This window comes from Pan paniscus, chromosome 8 (assembly GCF_029289425.2).
Source record: "Pan paniscus chromosome 8, NHGRI_mPanPan1-v2.0_pri, whole genome shotgun sequence".
Classification (NCBI taxonomy): Eukaryota; Metazoa; Chordata; class Mammalia; order Primates; family Hominidae; genus Pan; species Pan paniscus.
The window spans coordinates 34897639-34911129 of NC_073257.2; the positions used below are offsets into that span (position 1 = coordinate 34897639).

The 13491-nt window shown below is 39.4% G+C and overlaps 1 protein-coding gene and 1 non-coding gene across 5 annotated transcripts in view; both read right to left on the reverse strand.

The window, feature by feature from the left end:
• Positions 1–13491, reverse strand: part of EBLN1 (endogenous Bornavirus like nucleoprotein 1) — a 38054-nt gene that overhangs the window by 8771 nt on the left and 15792 nt on the right. Inside the window, exon 1 of one of the 4 annotated variants that reach the window (XM_057298828.1) lies at positions 675–1470. The exons of the other annotated variants lie outside the window; for them this stretch is intronic. The gene's annotated coding sequence lies outside the window, so the exon portion shown is untranslated. Of the gene's footprint in view, positions 1–674; positions 1471–13491 lie in introns of those variants that run through there. 4 annotated transcript variants of the gene reach the window in all.
• TRNAN-GUU (transfer RNA asparagine (anticodon GUU)) lies at positions 12254–12327 on the reverse strand. The gene has a single exon. It is a non-coding gene; the product is annotated as a tRNA-Asn (tRNA).

The window sequence follows — 13491 nt, forward strand, 5'->3', positions numbered from 1 at the left end:
TCAGCCTCCTGAGTATCTGAGATTATAGGTGCGTGCCACCACGCCCAGCTAATTTTTCTATTTTTAGTAGCGATAGGGTTTCACCAGTGCAAAAACTTATCATCCTGGTTTCTTTTCCCTGATCAGTATGTGAAGGCACAAAGGAATAAAGAGAACCGCTTCACTTTCATACTGTTCTCATATTCATTTCTTATGTGCCAAGAACTTTGGTAATATAAAGAAAGACAAAGAGGAAAAAACATATCCTCTGCTTTTTCTGTATATCCCGCACACCATACATCTCATTACACACCAATGTGTTTGTCAGATTCAACTGCATTGTTATTTTTTATCTTCCTTGGTATATGCAAGAAAAATGGAAACAAAACGTAATGGAAAACAGAAACTGTAATAAATGACAAAAGCAGATACTACGTTGGCTACATTCTCTGACTACACCATGATATAACCATAAATTCAGAAAATTAACCTTAGAAAAAACAACCACTGGAAAAAGGTTAAATATTAAGTCTCTCCTAAATAACTTCTAAGTCAAAAAGCAAGCAACAAATACAGACTATTTAGAAAATAATGTAAAGAGGAGTAACTAGGTGTATTAGTCCGTTCTCACACTGCTGTAAATATACTACCCGAGACTGAGTAATTTATAAGGAAAGGAGGTTTAATTGACTCACAGTTCCGCATGGCTGGGAAGGCCTCAGGAAACTACAAGCATGGCTGAAGGAGGAGAAGCAAGCACCTTCCTCACAGGGCAGCAGGAGCTAGAGAAAGAGCAAGGACGAGGGGAACTGCCAGATGCTTTTAAACCATCAGATCTCGTGAGAACTCACTCACCATCACGAGAACTGCATGAGGGAAATCCACCCCCATGATCCAATCACCTCCTACCAGTCCCTGCCTCAACAGTTGGGATTACAATTCAAGGTGAGATTTAGGTGGACACAGCCAAACCATGTAACTGCATAGCAAAATCTCTGTCGTTTAAATATAAATCTTAATGACTTTGCTGTTTTTTAAAAAAGTAAAGTATACAAACCAAATGTGTAACAAAAAAGAAAAAAACAACAACAATGACCTAAAAAGACAGGAAGAAATAATACATATAAAAGGAAAAATAATAAGAAAAGAAACCACTCCTAGGAGACTTGTGCCATGGATACTATGGCCCCTCACCCAGTCCCCCTTCAGGTTCAAGGCTGTCGCTGGGAGTAATTATTGGCTGTTGATGGCTCACAGCTGAATCCATTTTCTGGAATTGACCTTGGTTAAAGGAAGTTGCCTCAATACATTTATGTCTCTTCTTCAAGGGTAGCCCACAATCCAATGACTGAATTCAATGCAGCGATTCAAAGACCCAGCCCTGGTGCCTTGGATTGGTACATCTCTGAATGCTCTTTCAGCCTCAATGCTCCCCCTGGAGCCAGCTGAGGCTACTGATGCAGCTGCATTTCAGTTTGGCTTTTTCCTCTGCTCAGTACTATTTTCTCCCTGGCTTCCTCAAAGGAGTTGTTTCTGAGAGCACTCTTCAATAAACTGTACATGCAAATCTCAGAGTCTCAGGGCGTCTGACCTGCAGCAGCTAGTGCTGGAAGTGATCCTAGGAAAGTGGCTTTAAAATGAGATCGCAGGCACAGCCAGATCACCCACTGGCAGGCGGGTACTGAAGACCCATCACTGGGGATAGATGGAGCATGGATACCTCTGGCATGAGACAGTGGTGCAAGTATTAAAACATTCCCGGTGTGAGCTGGCGTTGGATACCATTAAAAGGGAATGCACTGGCAGGTGCAGTATCAGGATTTTGAGAGCTAGAGAAAGTGGTAATTACAAGGATTAGGGAATTGGCTGCTGCTGACAACAGTGGATGCCGTAGAGGAAGACAACAAAAGGCTGAGGTTAATTAATCACCAATTAAAGGCAAGCAGCAAAGTCAGACGGCCTCTTCCACACCATATAAAGAGATTCTCATCTTCTATGAGCCAACACCAAAAGAGGCTAAGAATCAAGCCCGAGCCTCAACAATAAGAGTAACAGAGCTTCGGAAGAGATTGAATGAGGAGAGGGCCTTGTTGGGAAGAAGTTGACCTTAAGGCATGGCATGGTGGCATCCTGAATTCCCACATTCTCCCAGACTCTGGGCCTATAGAAGTGGCCCACTTCATCCTGTTAAAGACCAGCACTGCTCGCTCGCTTGAAGATGATGCAGTCATCTGCCTTGCAAGGCCACAGGCATTCCTTTCAGATCCACTTCTACCTCCTGTTTGAGCCATCAGATAAATGAGTAGGGTTGAGTCATAACATGAGTCAGCCTGCTGAGAGAGGGAAGAGATGATGCTCTCAAAAGGAGATGTAGGACTGAGCTGACATATACCATCACAAACCAAGACAGGATATTTGGTGTTGGATCAAAGTGAGTAGAAGATAAGGCTGGATAAAGGAGGGTCAATCAAGACAGAGCATTGTCCTGTGAAACAGGATTTAACTCTGACAAGCAACCTAGGAGTTGGTGACAACACACTACAAGATCTTAGAAGCTTGTAGAAAACATGGCCACATTATGTGAGAGAAAGTGCTGGAACTTCCATGGCAGACAGGAAAATAAAGGATCAAAAGGTTAGGAAAATGTTCTAGAGTGAATATACCCTGTTGAGTGCCAGAAAACCCACTCATCAATGATAGACTGTGGGAGGGGCCAGAGGACACTGTTTAATAAAGCAATAAAGTCATCGGGATGAGGGGCACCAGCATCTCTGTGAAGGTCAGTGTGGCTGTCCCCTGTGGCCTTGGGCTGATATTGGTGATACTAGTACAGAACTGGGCTCCCTGATAACAATGGGGATGATAGTGTCCTGCAGTGATAAGGGCAGATTGTGGGCTATTATTCTAATGGCTGGCAAGTTTGGATTGAAAGAGGGAGAGGTGTCTGACTCACAGAGATGTGAAGCTGGTTAGTGGAACATAGCATCTGTAGGGACATCTTGGATGAGCAGCCAATAAGCATAATACTCAAATTATACAATCAGGATAAATCAAGGCCAAGAGGGGTGGCTCGCACCTGTAATCCCAACACTTTGGGAGGCCGAGGCAGGAGGATTGTTTCAAGATCAGCCCAGGAAATGTAGTAAGACCCCCCGCATCCCTACAGAAAATTTAAAAATTATCCAGGCATGGTGGCATGCATCTGTACTCCAAGCCACTTGGGAGGCTGAGGTAGGAAGATCACTTGAGCCCAGGAGTTTGAGACTGCCATGAGCCATGACGATGCACGCCACTGAACTTCAGCCTGGCAAAGAAAAGAAAAGAAAAGAAATCAACCACGGATCTTCAGGAGATTGAGACCAATCACCCCAATAAAAATGACCATATTCTGCCTCATTTCTGGATCCGAGCCACTACTCAGGCTAGGAACTCGTTAACTGAAGGGTAGACCAGGTCCCAGGAAGAATTCTATCACCCACAGCAAGTACATATGATAGATTCCCCCAGTCCTTTTTCCAAAGGGACATATAGCCATTTGTGTGGGTGAACTGGGGGAATAGGAATTCCTGACTTTTCAAGGGTTTGAATTCACATTGATACTAAAGGATCCAAAGTGTCATCACATCCCCATTTGCCATAGTTAGAGTGGGCACATTCACAAGCCAGGTAATAAATGCAGTCCTGGGTTCAACACCAGCTTGGGCAACGTAGGGAGTCCTTGACTCTACAAAAAATTTAAAAAATAGCTGGGCATGGTGGCACACACCTGTGGTCTCAGCTACTTAGGAGGCTGAGGTGGGAAGATCGCTTGAGCTCAGGAGGTTAAGGCTGCAGTGAATTATGATCGTGCCACTGCTCTCCAGCCTGGGCGACAAAGCAAGACCCGATCTCAAACCAAATAATAAAAAATTTGAAAAATTTTAAAAACCAAGACATATGATAAAAAATGGTTGTTGTTTTTACTCACTGAGTTTTATAGTGGTTTATTATGCAACAACAGATAATAAGACAGAACTTGGTATTTGGAAATGGTGTCTGCCTTAAGAAAAACTTGCAGCCTTACCTTGGGACCAGGTGGTAAGCAGGAGATGGAAGTCCTTAAAGAGCCCATTATTGAAGGCTTAAAAGACAGTAACGAAATAGCTATTGGAGTCTGAAGGAAAGGGGACATATTATAATTTATTAACAGGAGGTACAAACCCCATGAAGACAGTGGTGAAACTGTCATCTGCAGGAACGCAGAAAACAGAAAATGTACATAAGGAACTGATAGTTCTGGCTGAGGATATTTATAGGCACACTGTTGAAAGTACTAATTGTTTTTATTTTGCTTTGTTTTGTTTTTAGCCGCCTATGAAAAGTACATGAGGAGTAGAATAGAAAAACAAGAGAAAGCTACAGTTTTAAAGCAAAATTTAGGGGAAATATAAAGGAATCAGGATTTGGCTTGGTACCCCTTTGTGGGATGACCCTCTATTGAAATTTGTGTGACGTTTTCATTGTGAATAGAGTGGGACTATAAATTTTTGGAAGGAAGACCACAGAGGTGAAGAGCTACATCCTGTCAAGGGTACATACCATCAACATGACTTATCACTGTTGATGTTGATCTTGATCACCTGGCTGAGGTAGTACTTGTAAGATTTCTTCACTTAAAGTTACTCTTTTCTCCTTTCCATACTGAACTCTTTGGAAGGAAGTCACTTAAGGAGTCAGGAGTTGTGCTTCTCTTCCTTGAGGGCTCACTTTTCTTTTCTTTCTTTCCTTTTTTTTTTTTTCTTTAATCGTAGAGACAGGGTCTGTGTTGCCCAGGCCAGTCTTGAACTCCTGGCGTCAACTGATCCTCCCGCCTTGGCCTCCCAAAGTGCTGGAACTACAGGTGTGAGCCACTGGGCCTGGCCTTCAACTTTCTTTTTAATTAAATGTGCTTAAATCTGTTTCTGGGTTCTGAATTATTTCCATTGGTCTGCTTATCTATCCTTGCTTCAATATCACACTGTGTTGTATAAGGGGGAAAATCCCCTCAGAATAATTCATATTTTCATTTTTAATTGTGATAAAATATACATACAACAAAATGTACATCTTAGCCATTTTTAAGTGTAGAGTTCAGTAGAATTAGTACATTCATACTGTTGTACAACCAGTCTCTGGAACTCTTTTGATAATACAAAACTGAAACCCTACACTCATTTAAAAACAACTCTCTATTTCTCCCTTCCCCCAGCCACTGGCAACCACCATTCTACTTTCTATGTCTGTGAATTTAACTATTCTGTGTACCTGATACAAGCAGAATTATACAATTCATACAAATCATCAGTTTGTCTTTTGTGAGTGATATATTTCACGTAAGCATAACATCTTCAAGATTCCTCCATGTTGTAGCATTGTCAGAATTTCCCTCCTATTAAGGCTGAATAATGTTCCATTGTGTGTGTGTGTGTTTATCACATTTTGTTTATTCATTCATCATTTACCAAGTTTCCGTGGACACCTGGGTTGCTTCTACCTTGTGGGTATTGTGAATAATGCTGCTATGAACATGAGTGTACAAATATCTCTTCAAGATTCTGTCTTCAATTCCTTTGGATGTATGCTCAAAAGTGGAATTACTGAATCATGTGATAATTCTATTTTTAATTTTTTGAGGAATCGCCTGCTGCTTTCCCATGGTAGCCGTATAATTTTAAGTTCCCATCAACAGTGCACAAAGGTTCCAATTTCCCCACATCCTCACCAGCACTTGTTATTTTATGTTTTTTTGGATAACAACCATACTAATGTGTGTGAGGTGGTATCTCACTGCAGTTTTGATTTGCATTTCCCTAGCGCTAATGATGTTGAACATTTTTCATGTGCTTATTGGCCATTTGTACATCTTCTTATGGAAATGTCAACTCCAGCCCTTTGGCCACTTTTTAATTGGGCTGTTTAGTTTTTTATGGTTGTTGAATTGTAGGAGCTCCTTCCGTATTCTAGATATTACATCTTTATCAGATACATAGTTTGTGAATATTTTCTCTCATCTTGGGAATTACCTTTCCACTCTTTTAATAGTATCCTTTGAAGCACAGAAGTTTTAAATTTTGATGTAGTCTATTATCTATGTTTTCTTTTATTGCTTGTGTTTCTAGTGTCATATCTACTCAAACAAATACATAAATCATTGTCAAATCCAATGCCATGAAGCTTCCCCTTATATTTTAAGAGTTTTATAGTTGTAGGTCTCATATTGAGGTCTGTAATACATTTTGAGTTAATTTTTGCATATGGTATAAAACAATGATCCAACTTCATTCTTTTGTATGTGGATGTTCAGTTTTCCTACAACATTTGTTGAAAAGAATATCCTTTCCCTATTGAATAATCCCAGCACTTCTGTTGAAAGTCATTTTGTTGTAAATATAGGGATTTATTTCTGGGCTCTCTAGTCTTCCTCAATACAATTTGTGATGGTTCATCTTATGTATCAACTCAACTGAACCACAGGGTGCCCAGGTATTTGGTAAAACAGTATTCCTGGGTGTGTCTGTGAGGGTGTTTCTGGATGAGTTTACCATGTGAACTGGTAGATTGAGTAAACAGATTGCCCTCCCCAGTGTGGGCAGGCCTTGTCCAGTCAGCTCAGATTCAAACTGGAACTAAACTATTGGCTCTCCTGGGTCTTCAGTTTGCCAACTGTAGCTCTTGGACTTCTCAGCCTTTCTAATCACTTGAGCCAATTCCTGAAAGGAAATATATACGGTTCCTGTTTCTTTGGGGAACGCAAACAAATACATAAATTTTAAGATAGAAAAACAGCATTCAAAATTGCATATAGAGTATGAGTTCAGGTATTTTTATATTAGAAAAAAGTTAACAAATTAAAGTAACATATATTTGTTGTAGATAACTTGGGAGGTAAAGTGTAAAAAAGAAAAAAATCAGATCCTCTCATTTTGATGTATTTCACTCACTATCAAGAAATATTTATAGACCACCTATGTAAGTAATTCAGTCTTATTACAAAATAGGATTATACTTTTTGGACAGTTTTGTATCCAGCGTTTTGTGCCTAATGCCATATTTTAACATTGCCCAAAGGCATTATTTCTGAAGATCACTATATAAATGTCTGTATAAATGCTTTTTATATATTCTAATGTCTAATGTCTAAACCACAGTTTATTTCACTATTTCCATTAGTGTTTGATATTATCTCTTCTTTATAGTTTCTCACTATCTTAAGTAATGTTGCAATAAATATAATTGTACTGAAATTTTTATAGATATTTATTATTATAACCTTAGGCATTTACCACTTTAATAATAACAACGAATAATTTTGTTTGAACAAAGAAAGTACAACTTTTCTTGAGATTCTTGTACACTGATCCCTTCTTGAATGCCTTTCCTCAGTGGTATTCCTGGACTTTCCACAACTTTAAATATAGCTTTTTTCATATAGCTCTAGATTTTCCTCTTTTTTTTTATAGTTTCAAAATGACAGGACATTGTTTTCCTCCAATAGAGAACTCCAGATTAAAATTCTTAAGATTTTTGGTTATATTATTTGAGAAATTATTGAGTTCTCTTCTCCTACAGCAACTTTGAAGATCAAGTGTCACCTTGGTTTTAAAATGTACGCTTTATTTCCAAAAATAAAATTGAGTTAACTTAAATGCCATAATCATTTCTAAAAGGTTGTTTTTGTTTTGTATCTTCGATGGAAAGGGGTTAAGAGTACTTTTTATTTGCTTATAGGCAAAATTAAACCCTCAAGTAAATAGCAAATTTCTCATATTTCCTGCCTTAATACCACACATTTTTTTCTTACCAAGTCTATCATAGATGGTTAGGTCATAAGTGAGTAGGCATGGAAAATTGATTTCTAATTTCTATTATTTTTTCTAATCTTCATCTGTAAGTATTCCTCTGATAGGGTGTTAAGGACTGAATGTTTCTGTCCCCACCAAAACATATATTCTGAAGCCCTAATTCCCTATGTGATAGAAGCTGGAGATGGGGCTTTGGAGAAGTAATTAGTGTTACATGAGGTGATGAGGCTGTGGCTCTCATGATTGGATTAGTGTCCTTATGAGTAGAATATCAGAGAGCTAGACATTCCTTTCCCAGGTGCATGTGCAAAAAAGGGGTCACGTAAGCACACAGCAAGATGGCAGCTTTCCGCAGGCGAAGAGAAGAGTCAGCAGAATAAAACCTACCTTGCTGGCACCTTGATCTCGGACTTTTCATCCTTTAGAACTGTGAGAAATAAATTTTGTCTGTTGTTTAACCCACCTGGTCTGTGGTGTATTTTTTATTGTAGGCTGAGCAGAGCAGACTAAGACACAGGATTTAGTCGTAAATTTATTTTTCAATACTGATCGACGACAAGTTAAAAATTCACATTTTAGGGATCAGGTGTTGGATCCAGGTAATCACCAGAATGCATTTCTCTTTAAGAGTCCAGACCTCTGGCTTAACAAGATTGAAGATGGAAATGATTTTGGGGTGGCAATCCAGGATAAGGTGCTGGAAAGGGTGACTGCCATCAAGACCAAAGTGGAAGCTTTCCAGACAACCATTTCCAAGTACTTCTCAGAACGGGGGGATGCAGTGGCCGAGGCCTCCAAGGAGACTCATGTAATGGATTACCGGGCCTTGGTGCATGAGCGAGATGAGGCAGCCTATGGGGAGCTCAGGGCCATGGTGCTGGACCTGAGGGCCTTCTATGCTGAGCTTTATCATATCATCAGCAGCAACCTGGAGAAAACTGTCCACCCAAAGGGTGAAGAGAAGCCATCTATGTACTGAACCCAGGACTAGAAGGAAAATAAATGATCTATATGTTGTGTGGATTAAAAAAAAAAAAATCACATTTTAACCTAATAATCTGTACGTTTACAGTTTAAAACTTATATTTTGGTGACTGGTGAAAAAACATAAAGGGGGGTTCTGGGATGTTGATAATTGTTTACAAAGATGTGTTAACTTTGTAAAAATGTATTCAGTTGTACTCAATAATTCGTGTACATTTCTGTAAGTATTTATGCTTAATCGAAAAGTTCCCTTTTCAATCATATTTCAAACAATTAAAATATTAAGATTTTTCTTAAAAATGTAGGCTTTAAAAATAACAAGATTTAAGTATTTGGTGTGATCTATAGACATAGTTTATTCTCACCCTATTCCTGTAAGCTCAACACTTAGTTTCAACATTAAAAACATAAAATACACTGACATTACCAAAACGGATTAACCCCAAGGACTTAAAATGAAATAATACAGTTGATAAAATTAACATTCTTACTTAATTAAAATGTTTCAAGTCCTTTAACTATTTTCTAGTTAAATGTATTATAGCTTATTCTACCCTCAATTCATTGCTGTTTTCAGTTGTAGCTATAAATTGAAGAACATTTTAGGTCCTGTGTCCATCAAAATTCAGAGAAATAAAAGTTCATATTTGCATTATTCATTATCATGTATTATGCATGCAGAAACAGAGCAGTTAGGTTTCTTCAGGCTTTTTTCCCTAAACTTTGCATTGCATGACATCGGACACAAGTGTTAGAAATGAAAGCAGAGACACGTTAAACCATGTGGCTTCCTCCTAGCCTCCATTATTTTCTAAAGAAACACTTGCATTATAAAAATACTTTAAATGAATGACTTCTATGACTTTTGTGACAGATCTTTAATTTTTATCTATTATCTGTTTTGTCCTTTTCTGAATTAGATGAACAGTACATTCTCTAATGAGTTTTTATTTTTAAATCATAGCAATTGGTTCACCTTTTATTATGTTACTTCAGCGAATTTCCCTCTGATTTTGTATAAGCAGTTTAAGTATACAACTCTATTAGCAACATTAGGAACATATTTACATACTCAAATATACAACATAGCCTTTTAAATGCTATTCAGCCTTTAATTAAAGCTTTAAATGATCTTGACATATATCTGGGTTTGGCTGGTATTACAGAGCCCAGAAATTAAGGACAAAAAGATGCTCCTCAGAAATAGCATTTATTGCAACATCGACAACCATGACACATTGAAATTTTATAAGGCCAATGCATCCATAAATATTTGTGCAATTCTTCCAAATTGTTGCCCACCTACCTTTTTTTTTTTCTTGAGACAGGGTCTCACTCTGTCACCCACGCTGGAGTGCAATGAAGTGATCACCATGCTGGGTTAATTTTTTATTTTGTGTAGCGATGCGGTCTCATTCTGTTGCCCAGGCTGGTCTCCAACTCCTGGGCTCAAGTAATCCTCCCGCCTTGGCCTCCTAAAGTGCTGAGACTACCGGTGTCAGCCACCCACACTGGGACCCACCTATCTTACCTGCCTGCAAGAGCCAAGGAAATGGCCTAAGCACTTGTCCACATAATAACAGCAACTGCTTCTGCTTACATTAGAGGGGAGTTTTGCACTCAGTGCGGCACCTCCATTCCCATTTAATTCTCCTTCATTTTCTGGTCTCTAAATCATATTAATACCCAAAATAGGGTGAAATAGAATGTATTTAGAAATTTAAGATCAAATTTTAAACTGCCATCTAGGCCCCTGGTCAAGTACAAATTCTGGTACTATCTCACAAAAGTGTCCTGAAACAGGGGTCTACGTGGATGTGCCAATTCCCAAACATCAGCTTGGGGTCAAAGAATCCTTAGTCTCTAGACTCCATGGCCTGAATCTATCCTGAATCTGTCTCCTTCCAGATTTTGCCTGCCTCTCTCTCTCATCTTGCCTTCTGTACCTAAATGCTAACAAATTGTTTCCCTAAGACAGATTCCCCAGGAAGACTTCCTATGCACACACAGCTTTCATTTGAATAAAATTGAGCAGCCCAATGAATGCATAATTTAACAATGCCCTTTAGCACGCCACAAATGTTGTGTTGGTTTTTATTTTACCCCCTTTACAAGATTTGGAGCAAAATATTAACGAAACTTCATAAAAATCAATTCAAGTATCATTTTGGTTTTAAATTAACTAATTAGGTAGCTGTATTTTAGAGGAAGGAACTTCCAAGAAGGCAGTACATCAGGGAGGAGCTTGGGCTTGGGCCTGACTACCCAGGTTCCAAACTCACTGTGACTTCCGGCAAATTACTCAGCTATTTACTCAGTCGCACTGTTCCTCAGTTGCCTCATCTTTACAATGGCAATAATAGGACCTGGAAGACTTATGAAGATTACATACCTTTCTCCACGAAAGCACTCAATAAAATAAGCCTTTATTAATATGTCAACTGAGCTGAAATATAACGAATATAAAACAATATATCCACAGGAATAAGATGTATTAGTTCTTACACTTTTCTTCAAAACTGTCTTTCAATTTTTTGTAGTCCAAGCCAAGACAATAATTATTATGATGAAACTATGATTATTTCTCAAAGTAATAAAATAAAAGGAAACTATTTTGAGAAGGCTTTGCATTTGGGGAAATAAAAGGTGGGGGACGTTGAAAGTAGAAAGTTGAAGCAAAGTATGGTAGCAGCTTCACTTTTAATCTTTCTCATCATTCTTTTTTTTCAGGTTTAACAGTCATACTATTGTAAAAGAGGTTTTCTCCTTTTCCGCATTGATGGGAAGTGTTGCAGGCTTATTCTATTCTCTACTAAATTCAAGCGTTTTAGTAGAAAAAGTAAAATATAATATATATTCTTACAATATTGTCCACACGAAAGATTTACTACACAAAAATTATTTCTGAAGGCATTAATACCAGGAACAATTAATGTTTAAGTCGCAAACGGAGATGTTTACGCTGACAGGGAACAGACAAAAGGGCGGCCATGCTTCAACAAAATGTAAGAGTTTTCAGTTTGCAGCTTGAACTTGACACTGTTGAAATGCATGCATTTCGGTGGCTCCGTTACATTTCACGCGTCACGAAGCCGAGCAAGACCAGCTCGGGCCGTCTTCCCCGTGTACGCGCGGGCCTCCGGGGACGCGCAGAGCTGGAGCGGCGGGCGCGCGCGGCAAACGGGCCCGCGCGGCCTCTGCGCGTCCCCGCTCAAGCACCCTGGCGAGGCCTAGACCGCCGTGACGACCCCGGGGAAGGTCTGGCTGCGCTCACCTGCAGCCGGGAGAGGACAGCGTGGGAGAGGAGGCAGCTCTGCACCGGCCGAAAGCGAAGGGCTCGCCGGCTGGCCGCGTAGTGTAAGGGTCGGTGGTTTCTTTGCTTGGTCCCTGGAAATCCACCCCTTCTTATCCCGGAGGCCTGAACTCGATTTCTGCAAAACTTCCCGCGACCAGCTCGTAAAAGGAGAGCGCGTCCCTGGGTGGGCTCGAACCACCAACCTTTCGGTTAACAGCCGAACGCGCTAACCGATTGCGCCACAGAGACTCCCGTGTCATTTTCCCCTTCTGCCTTAGCCTTTATGAAGAATAATAAAGGCAGTATGTGGCTGTTTCTGCTTTCTGATTGGTACTATCAGAACCAAAATGTTTTACTTCACGTTTCCAACCCTCTTAATTCTATTTTCCACGTTTTAAGCATATCGCAAAATTATACAACAAAATCAAGCAGCATTGCAGATTGCAAAATGTATTAAAATACTGTTGCTCCCCCCCGCCAACTCCCATTTGGAACGTTGTATTTCAGGAAAATAACTATTTCTTATTAGTTTTCTTTTATGAGAAAATCAAAGCTTTCATCTTGTGAGCTGAGAAACTTTCCCTTTGTTTCAAACAATTTGCCCAGTGCTTCGTTCGCTCATCTCTCGTGATTTACTTGTGTAGTATTCCCAAGGTCATCTGAATTTTATTTGGCTGCTTTATTTTTATATTCAGGTATTACTAAATGCATAGATGAAATCCCTATTTGTTTTGTACTAAATACAGTACAATGATTTCACACTAACATTTTGTTACTGGAAAGAAACATCAGGGAAAAAAAGCTACAGGAACATTTCTTAGTTCCAGTGCGTTGTAGTTTATTGCTAAATCTGCCCTCGTCCCTGGAATTAGCCTACACACCCACATCGAAGCCATAGCACTTAAAACACACATCTCGAGGGATAATTAAAACCCAATTTGAGGAAAGAGAAGTTAAAGAAGAAAAAGGAATGATTTATACTAACTCCTGAAAATTTTTAGCACAGAAACACTGCAGGTAAACATGCTCCATTCCTATAAATACTTCAATGAAAATCGTTCCCTTTATGTGAATGTTTCCTGGTGCCTTTTAAGGTACACTTCTAAGTTCCAAACGCTCTTTTTCTCCCTTCTTCTCTCCTCAAATAATTGCGAGTTTCCACTTGAGAACGTGATGTTTAAATTTTTAACAGTCACTAAACCGCTGTGTACAGAATCCCTCCAAAAACAATCGCTATCATGATTTATAGACGTTGTAAGCGACGCGTCTTGGTCCAATCAGCATTTTGAGTTCCCGTTGCATGGTAAGACAACTTAAATTGGCTTTGGAACCAATTAGAAGCCGAGTTCCCTGAAAGCGTTGAGATGTTAAACAGCTGTGAATTCACGCCAAGCTGCACCACGCCACTTTCAA